The 20,744-nt window shown below is 37.9% G+C and overlaps 2 protein-coding genes across 8 annotated transcripts in view; both read right to left on the bottom strand.

Moving 5' to 3' along the window:
- Positions 1-20,744, bottom strand: part of Med20 (mediator complex subunit 20) — a 172,175-nt gene that overhangs the window by 31,456 nt on the left and 119,975 nt on the right. For 3 of the 4 annotated variants that reach the window (XR_009227353.1, XR_009227354.1, XR_009227351.1), the window contains exons 5-7: positions 14,834-14,915; positions 7,510-7,639; positions 6,305-6,472 (exon numbers count right to left, since the gene is read on the bottom strand). The gene's annotated coding sequence lies outside the window, so the exon portion shown is untranslated. The remainder of the gene's footprint in view (positions 1-6,304; positions 6,473-7,509; positions 7,640-14,833; positions 14,916-20,744) is intronic. The other variant, XR_009227352.1, reaches the window with a different exon arrangement.
- The window catches only part of Usp49 (ubiquitin specific peptidase 49), an 83,868-nt gene that overhangs the window by 57,434 nt on the left and 5,690 nt on the right, over positions 1-20,744 (bottom strand). Inside the window, exon 1 of one of the 4 annotated variants that reach the window (XM_058581391.1) lies at positions 14,834-14,852. The exons of 2 other annotated variants lie outside the window; for them this stretch is intronic. The gene's annotated coding sequence lies outside the window, so the exon portion shown is untranslated. Of the gene's footprint in view, positions 1-6,304; positions 6,426-14,833; positions 14,853-20,744 lie in introns of those variants that run through there. One more of the 4 variants, XM_058581390.1, reaches the window with a different exon arrangement.

The raw sequence follows: 20,744 nt of genomic DNA, 5'->3' as shown, positions 1-20,744 counted from the left end.
AATCCTAACAACTATGAGGTAGATAGTTATTATTTTTATTCCCATTTTGCAGACAAGGAAATGGAGGCACAAACAAGTTTCATAGATAATAATTGGCAGAATTAGGATTCAAACACATGTTTCTACTCTTTAAGAAATACTAGCCTCGTCTGATTCATAGTGGGGTAGGGAGAGGGAGCATGGGAGGAATAGACGAACTCTAGATAGAGCAGAGACCGTTGGAGGGGAAGGGAGGGGCATGGGGTTAGAAATGATGATGGACTGTGACAGTCATTATTATCCAAAGTACATGTATGAAGACACAAACTGGTGTGAATATACTTAGTATACAACCAGAGATCTGAAAAATTGTGCTCTATATTTGTAATAAGAATTATAATGCATTCCACTGTCATATATAAATTTAAAAAATTAATTTAAAATAAATAAATAAGTAACCCATTAAAAAAAATGAAATACTAGCCTCAAGGACTAACATCTAGGTGACAGCAGCAAGGCCCTTCTTTGAGGGTTCACTAATATTATTATAGTCAAATAGGGAATGTTCAGAATTGATCTGCAGAATTGACCTGTTACCTAAAAAATACATACAAATATATAATCTATATAATAATTATGGAGTGACTGGATGGTGGGAAGTAAGCATGGTGTCTTAGAGTTTAAAATGTGAATGGGACTAATAGGTGCATTTTAAATTTTTTTTCTTTTTAATATCCAGTCTCTTCATTCTTTCATCAATATATATTGAGGACCTACTCAGGATTAGGCACTTTTTTAGACATCAAAGATGTTCACAATAGGTAAAATAAGATGCAGTTGCTGGGACTCCATAATTTTACTATCAGCAAGGATTTGTTGGATTTAAGTGTGCTCCTTGACTCAGTCATATGATTTTCCTATCCCAATCTATAAGCTCACAGTAAAATGTCTATGTCAAAAATGTTTCAAGTACACAATTAGATGAATAAGAGCAAAACATACTGATATGGCATTTTATGGCTTTCAAAGTACTTCTACACATATCCCTTGGGGTGCCTCAAGCCAGTACTGAGAGCAGGTAAGGCAGGAATAATAGTCTAGGAAGTGATATCTAATGCAGTCTGACTATTGTGGAGTTGAGACATATTCTAACTGCAAAAGAACCAATGGCTCAAAATCTGAATTTGATGCTCTTTCTATATTTGAATAAAAAGTCTACAAAAATGACTTTTTCCAAAGTCAATGTCATAATTGATTTTTTTAAAAATGAGAAACAATCAGCCATATATAATTAAAGTTAAAATAGGCCAAAAGTATTAGAAGATACCAAAGGCTGAAAAAAAAAACTCACACAACTAAATAGAGGAATACTCACACAAATAAAGAAAAATTAATAATGCAAAAAGAAATGTAACATTTTTACATTTCAGTGCACAACATGTACAGCATGAACAAAAGATTCAAGATCTGCTCGTTTTGCTTGTTCTAAGATTTGAAATTATCAGTTTATCATGGGTTTTTTAATAATGGTTTTTAAGTCCAAATTCAGGGCTTCTACATAAGAACTGCAAAATAGACTCATGAATTCCTGTGAAACACAAAGAGTGCTAGTATTGCAGTTACACACTCTGTGGTTCAAAATTATCTAGGTAGTAATAACACTGTTCACTTGACATATGAATTGATTTCTTATGAGCTGTTTATTAAAATGCTTTTTCACCAAAAGACAGAAATTTATGTCAGTTTAAGAAACTATATATTAGAGGGATCATGAACTAAAATCAATTTTCATGCATGTATGAGTTTGTCCGGATGAACCCAACTACTATGTATAACCATTACAATCTAAAAGAGAAAAAAAAAAAAAAAAGAAATTGTGTGTTTCTGTGTGTATATTACAGCATACATGAAATAGCCAGCTAGATTGTGACCTTACTGAGGCCAGGGATTATTTTCCACTTATTATTTTCCTGTTGAAACACCATAGTAATAGTATAAAAGACATATTAATATATATTTTGGTCAAATGAATCACCAAGAGATGGTCCCATTTTTATATTTATCTTAAATTTTACCTCTTATATAAAATGATTTCTAACATTTGTAAAGTAGCTTTCTTGCTTTGGCCATATCCTCAGCCCAGAATTTCTAATTTTGATACTGACACGTGTACGCACACACACACATAAACACCTCTTTTTTTTTGGTATTAGATCAAACCTAGGACCTCTCACATGTTAGGCCAGCATTCTACCACATCCTCAGTCTTTTCATTTTTTTATCTTGAGACAAGGTCTCACTAAGTTGTCCAGGCTGGCCTTGAATTTGCAATCCTCCTGCCTCAGCCTTTCAAGCAAGAGGGATTACAGATGTTTGCCACAGAGCCTGGCTAAAGTACCTATTCTCAATTTAAAACTCATTTACCACGCAAACTGGAATTTTATCCTCTTTCCACATGTACACTGTCATGTTAGAACAAAACATTTCATCCTTGAGCCTTCTTAAAGAAAAACAATTTGGGATTAATACAATGATATATGATATTCAGAATCCCAGACTGAAATATGGTCAAGTTCCACATTAGAAATTTTCCTCCCTAAATACCTATATGGTGGTTAGGACCAAAAAGGCTTTAGGAATCCATCTGCCATGTTGACTGACTTCCATATCTAAAAAGATACTCACTCGAAGAATCTGTTAATTTAAAGGGGCACAAGAGTATTTGAAAGTGAAAAAGCCTCAGATTTAAAATCATAAGGCTTGAGTTTAAGTCCCAGATATTCATTTTTTAACAGTGTGACTTTGGACTACTCACTAATGTCTTAGAATCCCTACATCCTCACCGGTAAAAGGATATAAAATCAGCTCTATTCCCTCGCAAAGATGCTACAAAGGTCAAATAAGAAAATAAGAATAAGAACATTATAAACTGGCAAGAGCCATACATGAATTAGTTATTCTTTTTTTAATATTTGTTTTAGTTATTCTTTCCTTGCTAGCAAAGAAAGAAAAGATTTTAGATTAGTATTCTGAAGAGAAGACACACCAATATTCAAACATTCCATGAGTTCTAGGGAAAGCTGGGATAAAAAGAGCCAGATCACCCAGAATTGAAAGAATTCTAAAATGTGTTTGGTATCCAGTTCTTGATTTCAATTGAAGATGTAGTCTTAACTAAAAGCTTATAAGGACTAGTGGACATAAGATTTTTGCCAGATTGGGAATTCTTTCTCCCCAAATAAGATGACCTAAGAACTTTGGCTTAATATGCTTGCATTCTTCCCAATTATCCAAGATAAATGCAAACAAAAGAATACCAGATCCTATTTAGTCTGGAGAGCAGCCATGTCAGCCTCAAAATCACCTTCACACAGCACACATCACAGTTGCTATTTCATCACTCTGCCTAAATGTAATCTTGTTTTTAATAGCATGCCCTTTTATTTGTTTATTTTTATGTGTTGCTAAGGATCGAACCCAGATCCTCACATGCGCTAAGCAAGAGCTCTACCACTGAGCCACAACTCCAGCCCTTCAAACCATTTTAAAACATTAATTCTGTCATTACCAAGCACTTCTTATAAATACTATAAGACAATTTTGGAAACCCAGAGCAACAACTTCAATGGTGAGAGAATATTTATGAACATTTATCATACACCCACTACACACTACACCCCACGCTGTTTGAGGTGTTTTCACCTATACTTGTTCATTTGCTTTCCACACTGAGAGAGATGTCAGGTGCATTTTACAGATGAAGAATGAAGAAGGGTCAGATTGGTTAGTAAGTGACTAGCCTATGATCACACAGCCAAGGAAACAGCAGCATCCAGGCTCCAGAGAATTGCGTTGTTAGCAAGGAATGTGAGATTAAATAGTTTTGTGCCCATGGTAAAACTTAATTGGCAGTTAGCTTTGTTCAAGAAGTTCCTGAACAAAAACAGTTTTTAAGTGTTAAACATTAAGTGTTAAACAAAAACAGTTTTTAAATTTAAACATAAAGACTTGTCACTACAGTTAGTTGTTTTCATGGGAAAACCCGCAAAGAAAACACTAATTTACTAAATAAAATCAATAACTGTTTTTATAAAGATTATCTCTTTGAGATCATTTCTAAGTAGGCATCAAAAATTACCTGCATCTCACAAACATGAAAATATTTCAAATAAGAATTTTAAATACTATATTTTTTAAAATGCTTCCTCTAATCAAAGCTCTTCCTTTAAAATTAAAATGTTAACTCTAACCTGTATATTGCTATTCACTCTAGTAAGTTGTTTTTTCTGAAAAATCCCCATTTAAAAAAACACCTAATGTTTTTAAAATAAACATTCTAAATAGGTTCTAAAACAGACAATAATAAAGGTTGAGATAAAATTTCTGAACTACTTATCTGAACCAGGTAATGAGAAGCTAGGGGTATATAGATAAAATCTAAAGTCTATAGAGCTTTTCAACTAAAAGATTCCAGCAGAAATAATTTAACACTTGATGGCTACACTGTTATTTGGTTAGAGTATTTGGTTACGTACTTATTTTTTGTTGTGAATACAAGAAAGTTGTGGAAGAAGAAAAACAAATTAATAAGTTATTTGATTCAACAAGACAAAGAAGGCTAAAACCCAAGGGCATGTTGAGCGGAAGCCCTGAGCAAACTGAACTGTCCATCAGAAAAACTCAGAATGCCTCTGAAAGGGGGATCAGAAGGTAGGGCTGGAAAGACAGAGAGAGAGAGAGAAAGAAACACTCCAGTCTGATTCCCAGCAGCTACTGGGCAGAAAATGGGAGTTCTACTCTCTAAAAAGATTAGTAAATAGACTATGAACTTAGGAACAACTAGGGGCAACCCACCTGTCTAAAAAATATTGGAATTAAGACAAAGCCGATATTCTGAAGGTGTCCCCACTCAGCCCCCAAATGCTGCAGTCAGATTGATAAGCCATGTCCAAGAGAAAAACTACATTTACTGACTGCTAGCAGGGCCGTCTCTAAAAAGTTGGGTTCCTGACTAATCACCTCATAATGAAGACTACCAGGCAGGGAACCATGGCACACACCTGTAATCCTTGCTACTTGGGGGGCTGAGGCAGGAGGATGGCAAATCATGCAGCCTCAGCAATTTAGTGAAACCTGCCTCAAATTTAACAAATGGAAAGGGCTGGGAGTATAACTCAGTGGTGGAGTGTCCCTGGATTCAATCCCCAGTACCACAATAATAATAATAACTACCACCACTAACTTTCAGAATTTGCTCTTTGGCAAAGTCAGCTTTCGGTTTTTCAGAGGCTCACTCCTGAATATGTGTAAAAACCTCTGTATATTTAAAGAAACTCCCTAAATGAAAGACCAAAACAAATAAATATAAAGGTATTTTAAGGAAATTGAGAGAGTAAAGGAAGCTGAATAAACTTTTTAAAAACTTAAAACAAAAAAAAATACAAGAGTATTAAAAAGTAACATTCAGATAAAAAAATGTAAAATGACAGCAGAAATATAGAACTAATTAGAAGGCCAAGACACTTATCAGAAAGTAAACCAAGAGACAAACAGATGGAAAATATAAAAGATGAGAAAATTATAGAACTTTTCAGTCCAGAAGTCCCAACACAGTAAGTTTCAAGACAGATCTGGTGGTGCAGGCCTGTAATCCTGGCAACTCAGGAGGCTGAAGAAGGAAGATGGCAAGTTTGAGCCCAGCCTCAGCAACTCAGTGAGGCCCTAAGCAACTTGGCAAGACCCTGTCTCAAAATAAAAGATAAAAAGGACTGGGGAGGGGCTGGGATTGGAGCTCAGTGATAGAGCGCTTGCCTAGCATGCGTGAGGCACTGGGCTTGATCCCTGGTACCATATAAAAATAAACAAATAAAATTTTTAAAAAAAGTATTATGTCCATCTACAACTAAAAAAAAGAAAAAAAAATCTCAGTACCAAAATAAACAAGTTCCAGAGAGAAAGAATAGGGGAAGCTAAGGGTAAGACAGAGGAGAAAAAGATCAGTTAAAATTTAAGAAAATCTCCCAGAAGTGGGGGAAAAAAAAATGTTTCTAAATTGAAAAGGCCCTCAGAATTCCCAGAATAACAGATACAATAAGGCCCAGAGTGAATCAGGTTACCATAAAATTTCATAACATCTCTAGGGAGGCAAAAAGAATCAAGAATCAGAATAGCATTAGACTTCTCATTGGGAGCAACAGAAGGTAGACGTCAACAGAGCAATGACTGTTGAACTCAGAGAAAATAATCTTCAATCTAGAATTCTATAACCAGGAAAACTATAAATCAATGATTAGGTAATTTTTTCTTAAATGAATAACTTTCGTACCTGCAGATTTACAAACAATGTACATCCCATGCATGGTTCCCTCCAGAGCTTCTAGAAGAGGTGGATCCACAAAATTAAGTAGAAATCACAAAGGAGGAAGATAGGAGGTCCAGAAACACTGGGGTTGGGAATGGTGCCGTTTTCAACATAGGAAGGCAAAGGAAATACCTAGGACATGGGGGAAAGTAGATCCCAGGATGAGAACTATGCAGCTCTAGAGAACAGCCTATCATAAAATTTCTGAACAGGGCTGGGGATGTAGTTCAGTGGTAGAGTGCTTGCCTAGCACATGTGAGGCTTGTCTAGCACTGTGTTTGATCCTCAGCACCACATAAAAATAAATGGATAAAATAAGGATATTGTGTCCATCTACAACTAAAAAACAGTTTTGAAAAATTTCAGAACAATCGGTTTGCTTCACATTTTGGTCAGAAATGAAAACACATTTAAAAAAAAACTATATTGCATCCTTAGGGAAAGGAAGCACATATACTTCATGCCTGTTGGAACAGGTGAAGATCATTCTGAGTCAGTCACTGACCCATTTCTGAAGACTGAAACAAGAAAGAGCAGAACCTACGCACAAACCAGAAACAACTGCTGCCCAGCTTCCTCTAAGACCCCAACAACTGACATCTGAATTACAAAATATGTTGTTCTCTATATCTCCAAATACTTTCAAAATTAAGAAAGCTATATTTTCTATTGCCTTTTCATAGCAAAATGAGGGATAAAGTATTTGCTATCATCCACTAATAATAAAGGAGTATTAAAACCATACTTATTAATCACATGTTAGGGTCATTGTGAGAAGGCAGATAGAAGGTGTGGCTTGTTATTTACTCCATTTTCTGACATCTAAGTAAACTGCAAACACAGAAATAGCAAATTCTGGTTTTGTTATTTTTTGACATTCTATTCATTTCTGACCATGGAAATTTTTTTTAAAGCTAAACCATACCAAAGCTACCTTGGTAAACACATTTGCCCCCCATTTTTTCAGCATAAATGAAGATAAGAATAGATTACTAGCAAAGTATTTTAACTACAGCATACCAATAGTTTTTAAATAAAATGTTAAACATCTTTTTGTTTCATGGTCTCCTAAAATCTGGAATAAAAATTTACTTTATGCTCTGTTTAAATTTTCTTTTGTTTTTGTTTTTGAGATGGGAGGGGGGTCTCAAAATATTGCCCGATCTGACCTTGAATTTGTAGGCTCAAAAGATGCTTGTTTTAGCCGGGCACGATGTCACACACCTGTAATCCCAGCAACTCAGGAGACTGAGGCAGGAGGACTGTGAGTTCAGCCAGCCTCAGCAACTTAGCAACTCCCTGTCTCAAAATAAAACATAAAAAGGTTAAGAATATGGCTCAGTGGTGAAGCACTCCTGGGTTCAATCCCTGGTACCAAAAAAAAAAAAAAAGAGAGAGAGAGAGAGAGAAAAAATCCTTGTTTTAGTCAGTTTTACATTGCTTCTACCAAAGTAACCTGACAAGGACAACTTATAGGAAGGAAAGTTTATTTGGGGCTCATGGTTTCAGGTTTCAGTGCATTGCTCTGAGTCCCAAAATGAAGCAGGACATCATGGCCAAAGAGCAAGGCCAAGGAAAGTAGTTCACCTAAAGGTGGCTAGAAAGGAGACAGAGGGAGAGAAGGGCCATAGGGAAGAGGCTGGAGGAGGGAGGAATTGGGTATATCTGTAGGCGGTCGATCTGCTTTCTGATCACCATGTAAGCTGCTTCCCTCTGCCACACTCTTATGCTATGATGTCCTGCATCACCTTGAGCTCCACGGACTTGGACTTCTGAAACCGTGAGCCCCCATATAAACTTTTCCTCCTGTACAGTTGTTCTGGTCAGCTCCTTTAGTCACAGCAGCAAAATAGCTGACTAAAACAGCCACATTTTAGTCCACAGATAAGACATCTTTTTTCATGGTTTTCAATAGTAAAACTATTACTTTATGAAGGAGGAAGTCTCTTTATTTGCTTGGTTTAATTTTCCCCCAAAGATATTTCAACTGCTCAGGAACTTCTCACCAGATTTATATTTTCTTAAGGATTTCACAAGCAGACTGCTGGCTGCCGATGTAGGTGTTGTAGCTAATATGCTCATTACACCACCCTGCTAACGAAAACTGATTAACATGCAATGTGACTGTCTATCCCACATCCCCTGGGCACAGAAAAAGAATGGCATTTTCCAAAAAAAAAGGTATTTGTCTCCTCTCCCCTTTTAAACACGAAATGACACAAATCCTAAATGTTAACTTGTATATATAATATTGATAAAGAAAACTAATCGCAATGTATAAGATATTATATGCCTAATAAGATAAATTGCAATACTTTAGTATTTCAAAGTTTAATAGTAAGTGTCAATAGGTAGGAAGATCCAAAAGTGAAGAATAAGAATATTTAGGCCAACCACCAATATTATTTGAAAAACTTTAAACTACATGATCTGGCCAGCCATGGTAGTGCACACCTGAACTCCTAGCACCTCAGGAGGCTGCGGCAGGAAGACTACCAAGTTCAAAGCCAGCTTCAGCAATTTAGCAAGGTCTTAAGCAATTTAGCAAAGCCTATCTCAAAATAAAAATAAAAAGGGCTTGACATGTGGCTTAGTGGCAGAGCACCCTGGGTTAAATCCCTAGTACCAAAACTACATGATCTGTCAGTGGGGTCAATGGAACCATCACTGTACATGATAAAAGGTAACAGTAATTTACACTGGCTTACAAAAGATAATATAATTCTCAATGGGTGTTACTGTCTGCTGAAAACTATTCACACATTTTATATGCATTATTTAAGTGATTCCTCACAACCATCCAATAGACTAGGTACTAATTATTATCCCATTTTACAGATCATTTTTTGAATCAAATGCAGATTTCTCTATCATTACCTTTAAAACCTCCACCAATTGGCCTAAACTTCTACTATATGCCCTCTTTCTGCCATTTCAGTCCTCATTTCTGACTCAAAACCTTGACTTAGTATTCATATAAATGAAACAGCTCTTTACTTGGCTGATCTCTTTCTTATCTACTACTACAGGAAATTCTTTCATAAAAATGTTCTCAGTTAAATGACCCATCCTGTGCTTGTTAAAATTAAGCACCAAAAGTATACAGAGTAAAAAGTGAACTTAACATTTTACAAAAAAAAGGAGTATTCTATATTGTTCTACAACACGACCCTCTCTTTTTTTTTTCTTTCTTTCTTTTTTTTTTTTTTTTTTTTTTTGGTGGTACTGGGGACCAAACCCAGGAACTCATGCATGCTAGGCAAGCATTCAACCACTGAGCTACATTCCCAGCCCTTTTTTTTTTTTTAATATTTTTAGTTGTATCAAGAGCTTTGTAATGTTTTGAACAACCAATAAAAAAATAAAAAATAAAAAAATATATTTTTAGTTGTAGATGGACACAATACCTTTATTTATCTTATGTAATGCTGAGGATTGAATCCAGTGCTTCACACATGCTAGACAAGTGCTCCACCACTGAGCTATAACCCCAGCCCTTTTTAAATTTTTATTTTAAAACAGGATCTCATTGACTGGCCTCAAATTTATAACCCTCTGGACTCAGCCTCCCTGGTAGCTGGGATTACAGGCATGTACCAGTACCTGGCTATAATGTAACTTTTTAAAATAAATTAATGGCATCTTTCCACATGAACAAATAGAGATCTATGCATCTGGAAAAGCTAAATGGTGTTCTGTGTGGACCTATCATACGTTGTTTAATTAATCTCTGACTGACGAACATCATCTGTTATAACCAGCAATGCTGGAAAGAAAAACTTTATACTCCTATTTTTCACACAAGTGTATGTTATTTAGGACAAATTCCTAGAAGCAGATATGTACATTTTAAATTCCAACAGACATTGCCAAATTTACTTCCAAGAAAACTTATATCCCTGCCAATGTCCCTACATCCCATCCACTATTAACTAACATCAATTTTTTAAATTTTCCTCAATCTGATAAGTAAAAAGGTATAATTACATATTTCATTTTATACTTATTTAAATGATTGGGATTACTGAATTTAGAGGTTAGGTATATTTTGAATTTATTATTAGTTGTACACTAAGCTAAACTGCCTATGGAGAAAAAATTCAAAAATCACATTAACAGTATGTTTGGGAAGACTGTTAATGTCTAATCAATTTGGGTTTTGAGCACAATGATGCCAACTAAAAATGAGACAGATGTCTTAAAATACACTTGAAATACATTGCTATAAGCTCTTCAGAGCTATGACATACACTGTAGAAACATTTCTTTTAATACATATAGCACATGGATAGTCATGTATTCACTTTCTCAATTGCATTTACAACACCCCTCTGATTAGTTCACTTTGACAATATTTCACTTTTTTTATATACAGTGTTGTTTATTAATATGACATTTGACCTCTTTAGATGTTACAAGGTACAAGGTACAATTGGTACTCAGCCATGGGCATCCAATAAAAATAAGACATAGGTGGCTGTATTAGAATATAGAAAAAGGAGAGAGAGTAAGAGAAGTAAATGTTAGCAAGAGCCACATGAATGTTCTAGACATTCTGGTTTATAAAAACAAAACACCAGCACAGCACCACATACTCTATAAATGCATGTATAAATGAGATGACTTTTGTGCCTGAGTGCTGATTCACTGTAAAGGGCTCCATGTCTATTGACTATAATGCTATTAGCAATGACGGCTGAACTGAGCTATTCACACATTTTCTTACCTGATTTTCTTTGTGGCCATCTCCAGGTAACAAATTTTGTCAAGGAAAATTTAATTAGCTCTAACAGGAATTTTGACCTTATTATCCTGATAAATTAGTATCCACAACTGTAAAAATAAGTACTACACAAATTATCTGGCATTGTAGAACATTTTGGATTCAAAACAAACCAGTAAAATTCTATCTACCTTTACTTAGTAATTTTCAACTGAAATTCATATTCACAAAACAAACTGATCCTTAATACTATTTAAAAGTCAAATGCCCTTGCTGTTTTAATATGCCCACATGGCTCATCCAAGTGAACATACGACAGATGCTACACATCTTTCCCACATCAGACTGAAGAGAGAGCAGGAGACAGGAAAGAACAGGACCCCAATGTGACAAAATGCTAAAACCAAGCTATAAATTATCTTCTGGTCACTCTCAGCTGTATTTTGAAAAATCTGACACAAAGGTAGGACCTCCCCTTCCTTTGGAGAGATATGGAGTGTTATAGAAAAGCATCTCCTAACTAGCAAAGGACTGCTGTCCCATCAATCACACAACTTTCCCAGCAAGAGAAACACTGCTGGATGGGTTCTAAAAACAATGCCTGGGTCTTCACATTCTGATGGGAGGGAACAGTGAAGACCAGCTTCCTGGGCTCTAAACTATGCCAGACTGCCCTGCTAATCCTCCCCAAATCCCACAATGTGGGGGTGGGGGTGGGGGACAGAATTGAAAACCCCAAACTGAATCAAGGGCAACAGCTCTAGGTTACAGAAGGTCCTAATATTCCTGTTTGCAGAGGAGATGGTGGAGATGGGGAAACACATACACAAAAGCCTTTAAAAACACAATATAAAAATGCATTTTATCCCTGATCCTTCGATGTGCTAACCAACATCTGCCCCCAATCATTTGCCAGCCCTGGATGCATGGAAGGCATGGAGTAGCAGGCATTTTCACACAGTGAGGCTGGAAGAGATGCTACTAGAGTGTAAATTACTAATTAGCTCAAAAGAAGACAAAGAGAGAAAATACCTGTCACAGAATGGTGTTTACAACTTGACATACAATAAAAACAACCCTGAACATTTCAGAAGAGTGAAATTTCCAGACTTCTATTAACATGTGAATGGAAAAGGAACAGTATTATAGTCTTTAAAAACTGCCCATGTCTCAGAAACAATAACGCATGACTAGAAACAATGCTTTCCAAATAATTTGTAATTTTCTCGTCCCTATGAAAGGGAAGTGTTTTTAATTATTACAATCAGCTTTAATAAGGAGCTATATTTCATAGCTTGATAATAACTTAAACAGGGAGAGAAAAGGAAAAGCAGCCCACAAGTATTGTATTTTACATTTGTCAGAATACTGCTAATATTCCTTTTGCTTAAATTAGACAAGCCTTTCTGTAGATCACAACTTTATCAAATAGATAGGCTATCATTTTAATTAAGATTTGTAGATGACTGGAGCTGGGTCAGTTAATTTCCTTATATGACATCAATCAAAAAGACTCAAAAATTTAGATTTTTGAAGGCAGGCATGGAATGTTAAGATATTTCTATTGATCCTCTCCTTATCCATACTACCTCATCAAATACTACTATTTGTAGTAACCCCAATCAACATACTTAAAGCAATACATTTTGCACTTTGATCTTTTCTAGCTCTTTGAAGCTACATAATGATCCCCTAAATACATTATTTTACCTAAATATTTTTTGGTAGTAGTATTGAGGGGCTCTGTGGCTCCTGTTTCTCAAACAACAATCACCCATTCATCATCAATAGCTCATATGGCCTAAGGACACACCATGCCTGGCGCTAGAAAGATTGTTAATAGAGGGGTACAACACAATTTGTTACTGATGGGAGGGGCCAACATATCTGTCATTCACAGGTGAAAGAATCTTTCTTTTTTTCAGAATGTACTGAAAACAAACAGACTACACAATCATAAAATCCACACTAAACCCAATCTTGACATTCCTTTGTTTTAAGTGCTTGACAAATCAAACACACACCAAACTTTCCAATATATAGTACTCAAAAAACATTCTTACTCCATTTGTACTTTCTCCAATTTTATTTGTTTAAAAGTCCTTACACAGAGAAAATGATAAAATGAATGGGGCAAAATCACAAGTGGTAGTTTTGAGTAAAGGTATTCAGAAGTTCTTTGTATCATTTTTCTGTAAGTTTGAAAAACTGTAATAAAATTAAGTCATTAAAAAAATAGAGTATCAACAACAGAAGCTCCCTTTCACAGGGTTGTTTCTGGTTTCAAACCACTCACATACTTAGCTAATATGACCACTCAGTAGTTCTTAGTGATTTTTAAAAATGAGTAGATTGATTTACTTAACCAAATTAAAGCATGAATAAATGTACTTAGTAGATTACTTACACAGGCATACAGAAAGAAAATATAGGAAAAATTTTTAAAAAAAAAATTTTTTTAAGTTACCGAAAGGCTGGGGTTGTGGCTTAGAGGTAGGCAGCTCATCTACCATGTGTGAGGCCCTGGGTTTGATCCTTAGCACCACATAAAAATAAAATAAAGGTATTGTGTCCAACTACAACTAAAATAAAAATATTAAAAAATTTATCAAAAAAAAACAGGATCTAAAAAGATTTTGCTTATGTATATCTGCACTTAAATCTAAGCTCCGTTTTTCCTCAAACAGCAATAGTCTTTCCACTGCAAACCAATTACAGTGTATAAGTGCAGGGCCTATTATAGCTAAAAAAGTAGGCAGAAAATACGCAATGCAGTAGGCATTTTAAAACTGATTTGGGGTTGTTTGGTTTTATTTTATTTTATTTCATTCTGGACTTTGATGTCATCTATGCATTATACACAGTTCTCATGGTGTTTGTCACAGGTTCCCTACTTAGAAAGGAAGTAAGAAAAGTTTAAAAACAGAACCACCTTAATAATTTAAGGACTGGCAAAAAAAAGACCCATTAAGAGGTGAACAAAACCAGCACTGTTAAACCTGGAGAAGAGATGGCAAAGGATGACCACAAGTCAAGTGGCAGTAATACTGGAGCACACTCTGCCAGTAAAAAGGCAAGGTTGGAATCCCATCCTCACTTCTTGGTAGAATTCTATCTTTTGAACTAAAATAAAAATTAAGGGATGAAGGTATAGCTCAATGTTAAAGGGCATGCTCAGCATGCGTGAGGCCTTGGGTTCAATGCCCAGTGCCAAAAATTAAATAAAGAATAAATGTACCATTAGGCTAACATTTGACCAAAAAATAATAATAATAATAATAATAATAATAATAATCTGTTTGTACTAACAGATTTTCAACTACTGAACAAGTAGCTATAGGGAAGTCTTAGGTAATAACCTTGGGCAAGTCATTGAATCTCAAAGATCCTCTGCTTCATCACACATAAAATGAGAACAGTAATAGTAGCTAACTCAAAGGATTGCTGTGAGGAGTAAATGAATTACAACTTGCAAAGCGCTTACAACAGGGTCTGGCACTAAAGCATTATGCATGTGTTAGCTATTATTATGAAGTTCAAGAAGAGCTAAAGAGCTAAAGTAATATAGTAAGCAGCCATTTTTAATTAAAAATTGAGAAAGGAGCAAAAGGAAATAAATACAAATATAGTATTAACTGTGTGTTGCTTAGACAGAAGATAGACCCTCCTGATAGAAAAAAAAAATGACTAAAACTCAGAAGAAATTATATACAAAGGTTGTCACATTACCACTGAAGATTTATAAGAAAATAGGATAAATTTTCATCTACCTGAGATGATTTAAGTGGGACATTGACAGAAGTTGCAGGATAAACTAGAGGTCCTTTCAAGGTCTCTTCCCATCCAAAGACTCTATGATTAACCAGAAAAACATTTACTTATGTACAACCTACTCATACAAATATAAATCTAATAGTTTTTTTCTTAGAAAATAAGATTATAACCAAAATTAAGTTGAGTAGAATTCTACTTGATGAACAAAGAAAATACAGATTAAATTTATCACTGGTGCCCTTATTGATTAATAGTTATTATCTGAATTAAAAGATCATCCATTCTCAGCTTGAGAAATATCAAATGAAAAATAACCATTCACAATAATAATCAGTGGTTTAGCATACCATGGTAGCACACAGAAACAAAGGTAAGACACAAATGAACTCTTTCCTTTACTTGATCTTATAGTTTATATTTTATTTTTTTACCACTATCAAATGTCTCAGATAATTTATGTAAAGAAATCAAGTTTAAAATAATTACATTATAAAAATGGCAATACCATACATAGTACCACACACTAATACCAGCCCAAACACATCTACAAAGAAAGGAATATGCACACACACCTCAGACAGGTGCCTTCTATCAAACTTATTATTCATCTTGAAAGTTAACATATTCAGACTAATTCTCTCAAAACTTAGCAGCAAAAATAGTAGTTTTTTAGAATCCCATTAAATTGCTAAGTCAATCTACTTACCTTGAACAGTTGCTTAATAGAATCCAGAAAACAAACCATGAACTAAGTACTATGCCACTAATACAGTTAAGAGCTAAATCCAGAGTTAAGATTCTAAATTTTTCCTATATATTAATAACCAGTGTTTCTGATAGTCACAAATCAAAACCTACTCTTTGCTAACTCTCACAAATGCCACAAACCTAATTTGTGCTATTTAGACACAAAACAGTAGTAATCCAAAATTTACACAATTTTGAAATAAGACTCCCCCGCCCGCCCCCAGTGCTTGGGATCAAACCTAGGGTCTCTACCACTAAGCTAGATCTCCAGCCCCTACACAACTCTGGAGAAAAATCATCTTTGTGTATCTGAATATACACTAATGAAATAATCCCAAATAAGATTCTCTAGAACAGTTTGCATTTTTCCAATGTACATTATACACCTTGGCACCATCAAATGCAAAGTTAGTATTCACTTATATTCTGAGTTAAACACAAAAGCTTCAAATCATTTAAGCAAAATACTATAACCCAAATTTGTCCCAAATTTCTTATCTTCCTCTTAATTTCCAAAAGTGTTTTACAAGTCAAAACTTCTAGAAAATCAGGCAGTGGAGCTATCCAAGGCATCAGTTTGTAGTATTATCTTGCAGAGATTTTTTTTGTATAAAAATTACTCATAAATTCATTGTTTAACCTAAACGATAATTCCACTACTCTAAAATCCTCCACAACTCTGCAATTCTCCTTTCCTTTCATTTAGTGAAACCAGTGTACCAGAGTATGAAATGTCCCACACAGAGCTAAAGGCAGCTTAGGCACTCAATGCCCTCAAAGCCCTGGTTTAAATCTCTTTCCCAGTAAACTTCCTAGGTTGATTATCTGCCTCTCTATAAAATGATTTCTCAATATTCTCCAGTCACTGAAAACAAGCAGAAACCTGATTGATTACTGGAAAACAAAAAGATTCTCATGTTTATCTATTCCAACAATAGTGCATTCTCCAGTGAAAATGGAAATGCTGGCGATAAAGCACCCCGTCCAGCACTTGTCAGGTACAACACTGCTACAACACCAAAACTATCACATTTCACAGGCACATTGTAAATAAACACAACCTATCCTCCCATTATCACAGCATTAGTGAAATGCAGAGATTTTCTGTATCCAGAGTTGACACTTTATCCTTCACACAAGAAGAAAATCAAATCAAAATGGGTCTCATCTTTTTCAAAGTGGACATGAAAGTTGAATTAAAAGCAATGAAAGGTGGAAGTGGATTCAAAATTCCTTTAAGAGAGAAAGAGGTTTCTGGAATTTCCTACTTTTAAGGACAAAAGGACTCACACTTTCAACACACACTTCTCAATACAGAATTCCTTTCCTGCACCCCCTACCTTGGCCCTTTTCAGTTTTTATCCCTGTCTCTGGGTCCCCTTTCACTCACCATGGTTTCTCCTCTTCTGCACCCAAGGGCCCCTACACTGGATCCTTCACCACAGAATTTGTGCCCTGACCCTAGCAGACCTTCTGAAGCATCTCCCGGGTCCAAATACATTCAATTCCCTCCCATCGCAATCTACCCGCGTTGTACATCCATCCAGACTCCCCCAGCTTCCTTTAACCCGGTTCTCTTTCCTTAATCCCTATTCTATTCTTTAAATCCTGGGGCCCATCTCTTTCTTACTGCTCTCACCGTCTGCTTTTAGTCCTGTCTCTTCACCGCATTTTTACCTTGGATCTTGCTGAACCTCTTCAATTAACACAATTCCCCGGCTATCCTGTCCCGGATCACCATCACTTCTTAAACCCTTACTCTAGTCTCCTTTCAGTTTTTCTGGTCCTTTGGAATTGCCCTATAAACGCCCATCTCTCATCTTTCCTTTCACCCTTCTAGTGGGCTTATTCCCGACTCCACCTGGTTCTAGTCCAGGGTGTGATTAGCTGCCCCTCGCTTTCCAGAATTCACACCCATCTCCCACCGACTAACCCATACCTTTCTCAGAACGCGCCAATCATTCCCACCCCACCGCGGGTCCTAGCCCTTCAGCTCATATCGCTCTGCACTAGTTCACACCCTTGTCACGTCTGGCTCTTATTCACTCTCTCTCCCCTACTCCCAACTATTACCCCAGCTCTGCCCCTCCTTGTCTTCCACTCTCAACTCTTACCCCTGGACCCCTCACCCCAATACCACCCCTTCAAAGCCTTCCCCTTCAGACCCCCGATCTCGCTCCTAACCCCAGAATCCCTCTTGCCAGCCCCGGTCTCCTAACCTCATTCCCGGTCCGGTTTCCTCAACGCCCACCCTGGCTTTTGCCTCTTTCCTACCTCCTTGCCTGGCTTTTTTCACTCCTCCTCTCCCTGGCTTTCTAACCCTTTCTCCTCTTAATCCTCCTCATCTCATTCTCAGCCCGGTCGCCCCCGAACCTTGCTTCACCTCTCCCCTTCAGGCTTTTAACCCAAACCCAGTGGTCGCCCACCCCGCCAAAATAAAGCGCCCGCGCGCCCCGGCTCCAGCTCTCGCCTCCCGCCGGCCCCCGCCCCGGGCGCCCCCGGCCCGCAGGCGCCGCGGTCCCGCCCCCTGTCGCCGCTCCTCCCGCCCGCGAGGCGCACGCCGCCTTTGTCGCCCCTCACCCGGTGTGTGAGGATTTTGCTTCTTTAAGGGGGAGGGCTAGCGTGCCGGAGACTGCTGTCCCCGCCTCCGAGTCCCAGAGTGGGCTCCCTGGCCGTCGCGGCCTCCACGGCCCCCGTCCCCCACCCCCTGGAGCTACCCCCTTTGCTGCCTCCCCACCTCCTCCGCCCCCTCCCCGGCCCCCCTCTATTTACCGCCATCATCAGCACGCGCGAGCTGTCACCAGGGCGCGAGACAACCGAGCTCGGCCCCGCCCACTGTCCGCCCATTGGCCCGCCCGCCTGAGTCCCGCCCCTGAGCCCCGCAATGCGCCAACGGCGCAGCGTTGGGCCGCGACCCCGGCACCGGCACCCTCTCTGCAGGTTCGTGCCGGCGGCGTAAAGTTTAGGGTCAGCCACAAACGCGCGGCCGACTCAAGCCTGGCGTAAGGGGCGGCGGCGTAGAGGAGCGCTGTGAATCGCCGGTCGAAGTTTGGTTGAAGCACAGGAGGGTAAATAAGGTTTCCAGACAAAGAGACTCTTAAAGGTACAGAGTCTACTGTCCGTCCCTCCTCCTTAAAGGGCCAGAGATTCTCCCAAGCCCTTCTCCGCCCCCTTCTCCCCAGCCTTGCATCCCGGGGAGCAGTAAAGGAATTTTACGTAGAGTTAGTTCCCCATACTCTTTTCGGCTGCCCTTTAACATCTCTCCCCACTGCAGAGGCAAAGCCTTTCTTCATATCCCGTCTTTGCGTTTTTTGTTTTGTTATCTTTTAACTGTGCCCTTCCTAAAGAAGCAGCAGCCTGCGAACCGTGGGGTTTCCGGAGGCAGCTTTTGCAAAAGTTACTATTGGTTCCCAGAGGAGCGAGCACGTGTCTGACTTTTGCCACTGATGACCCAGGCGGGATTCAGCTGTTTTACGGAAATACCCCCAAGGAAGACGCCGCCAACCTGAACACCCTGGTAGAAATTAAGCAGATCCAGATAGAGATGGTTGTGGTCCTGCTGGGAGGCTGAAGCAGGAGGATCGCAAGTTCAAGGCCATTCTCAGCAATTCTGTAAGGCCCTAAGCAACTTAGCGAGACCCTGTTTCAAAATTTAAAAAAGAAAAAGTTAAAAAAGCTGGGTTTGTGGCTCGGTGTTTAGGCGCCCCTGGGTTCAATCCCCAGTACAAAAACGTGACGGGAGTGGAGGGGCGTTGCGGCTTTATGGATTTAGGAATGGGGATGGAAACGATGGGAAAAGAGCGGCCAGTTCTATAAAAGGCACCCTTCCTGCGCAGTCTCCTGGGCGCATTGTCCTGACAGAATTTACCGGGGCGGGGCGGGGAGGGGATGGAGTGGTGTCACACAAAATGAGACCAACAGTGTTAGACCCAAGACAGGGCTAAGGCAGCAAAGACTTAGTAGAAAGGCAAGTACATATTATTAGCCACAGTGGTTCAAGGTTTCACATCTATAAATGACACAGAAGCGAAAAAGCTGAAAAGGAAAAGAAAAAAAAAGAAGGGAAAACTACAATATCTGAAACCAAGAGGTTTGACAGTTGAGGATGTGAAATGGTTTGGTTTGGTGGGTGTTTGTCATGTGATTCAAAAGCTCAGAATCACAAGGTAGCACTTCTTTTATTGTCTACTGCCTTTTAACACTTATCTTTAAGGAATTCCTACGTTATAACTTCTTCATCGTGTTTTCTCCTCTGACTTCCTCGATCCAAGAAAACTCTTGGAGAAGATTTTCACTCAGTATGTTAGTTCCCTAACAAGATACTTTTTTGAAATAATTTGGGACCACTTGAAACTTCTGATGGAAGGAGTACTCTCACAATAGCATTTTGTCTTCGGGGCTGTGAGCATGCAGTAGATCACTGGGTCTAAATCTGGCCTGGTAAACACAAGGGATCCCGAAGATCCTTTTAGTGGGTCCCTGAGATCAAAACTATTTTCATAATAGTAAGAAGTATATGCCTTTTTCCCTGGGATGACCCTGGCATTGATAATACACAGAAGTAACAATGGGTAAAAATCCTGCTGCCTAGAGGATCCCAAGTTCCAGGCCTCAGAAACTTAGCAAGGCCCTGTCTTAAAAAATAAATAAATAAAAAGGACGGCTCTGAGTGAGCACCCCTGAGTTCAATCTCCAGTGCTGAGGGAAAAAAAATTTTTTAAAAAAAGGGCTTACAGATTAAACTATTCATTTAACTATTTAGTTATTCACTGGGTATTTGACAGACATTTTCTTCTAGATAAAGCTAAGACTAATAACAGTGTCTGCAATAATAAAACTCAAGATTTCAAGCAAAATTTAGGAATTTTTAATATATATGTTTTAGTTGCAGATGGACATAATACCTTTATTTTATTTATACGTGTGCTGAGAATCAAGCCCAGTGCCTCACATGTACCAGGCAAGCACTGAGCTACAACCCCAGCCCCAAATTTAGGATTTTTTAAAACTCAAATCTGCCACCATAAGTTTGATAGCTTCCCAAGACTTTCCTAATAAGACAGGTAGTGATGTTAATGATTGTGATTTTTGATATTGCTTAAAGAAATGTGTCAACATTTAGATCTGCAGTTTTCCCCAAATGACCTACATATGATGCTA

Source organism: Marmota monax, unplaced genomic scaffold (assembly GCF_021218885.2).
Source record: "Marmota monax isolate L192 unplaced genomic scaffold, Marmota_monax_Labrador192_F-V1.1 WCK01_AAM20220418_F8-fsc00127, whole genome shotgun sequence".
In the NCBI taxonomy this organism is placed as follows: domain Eukaryota; kingdom Metazoa; phylum Chordata; class Mammalia; order Rodentia; family Sciuridae; genus Marmota; species Marmota monax.
This window is presented reverse-complemented; position numbering and strand designations above follow the sequence as displayed.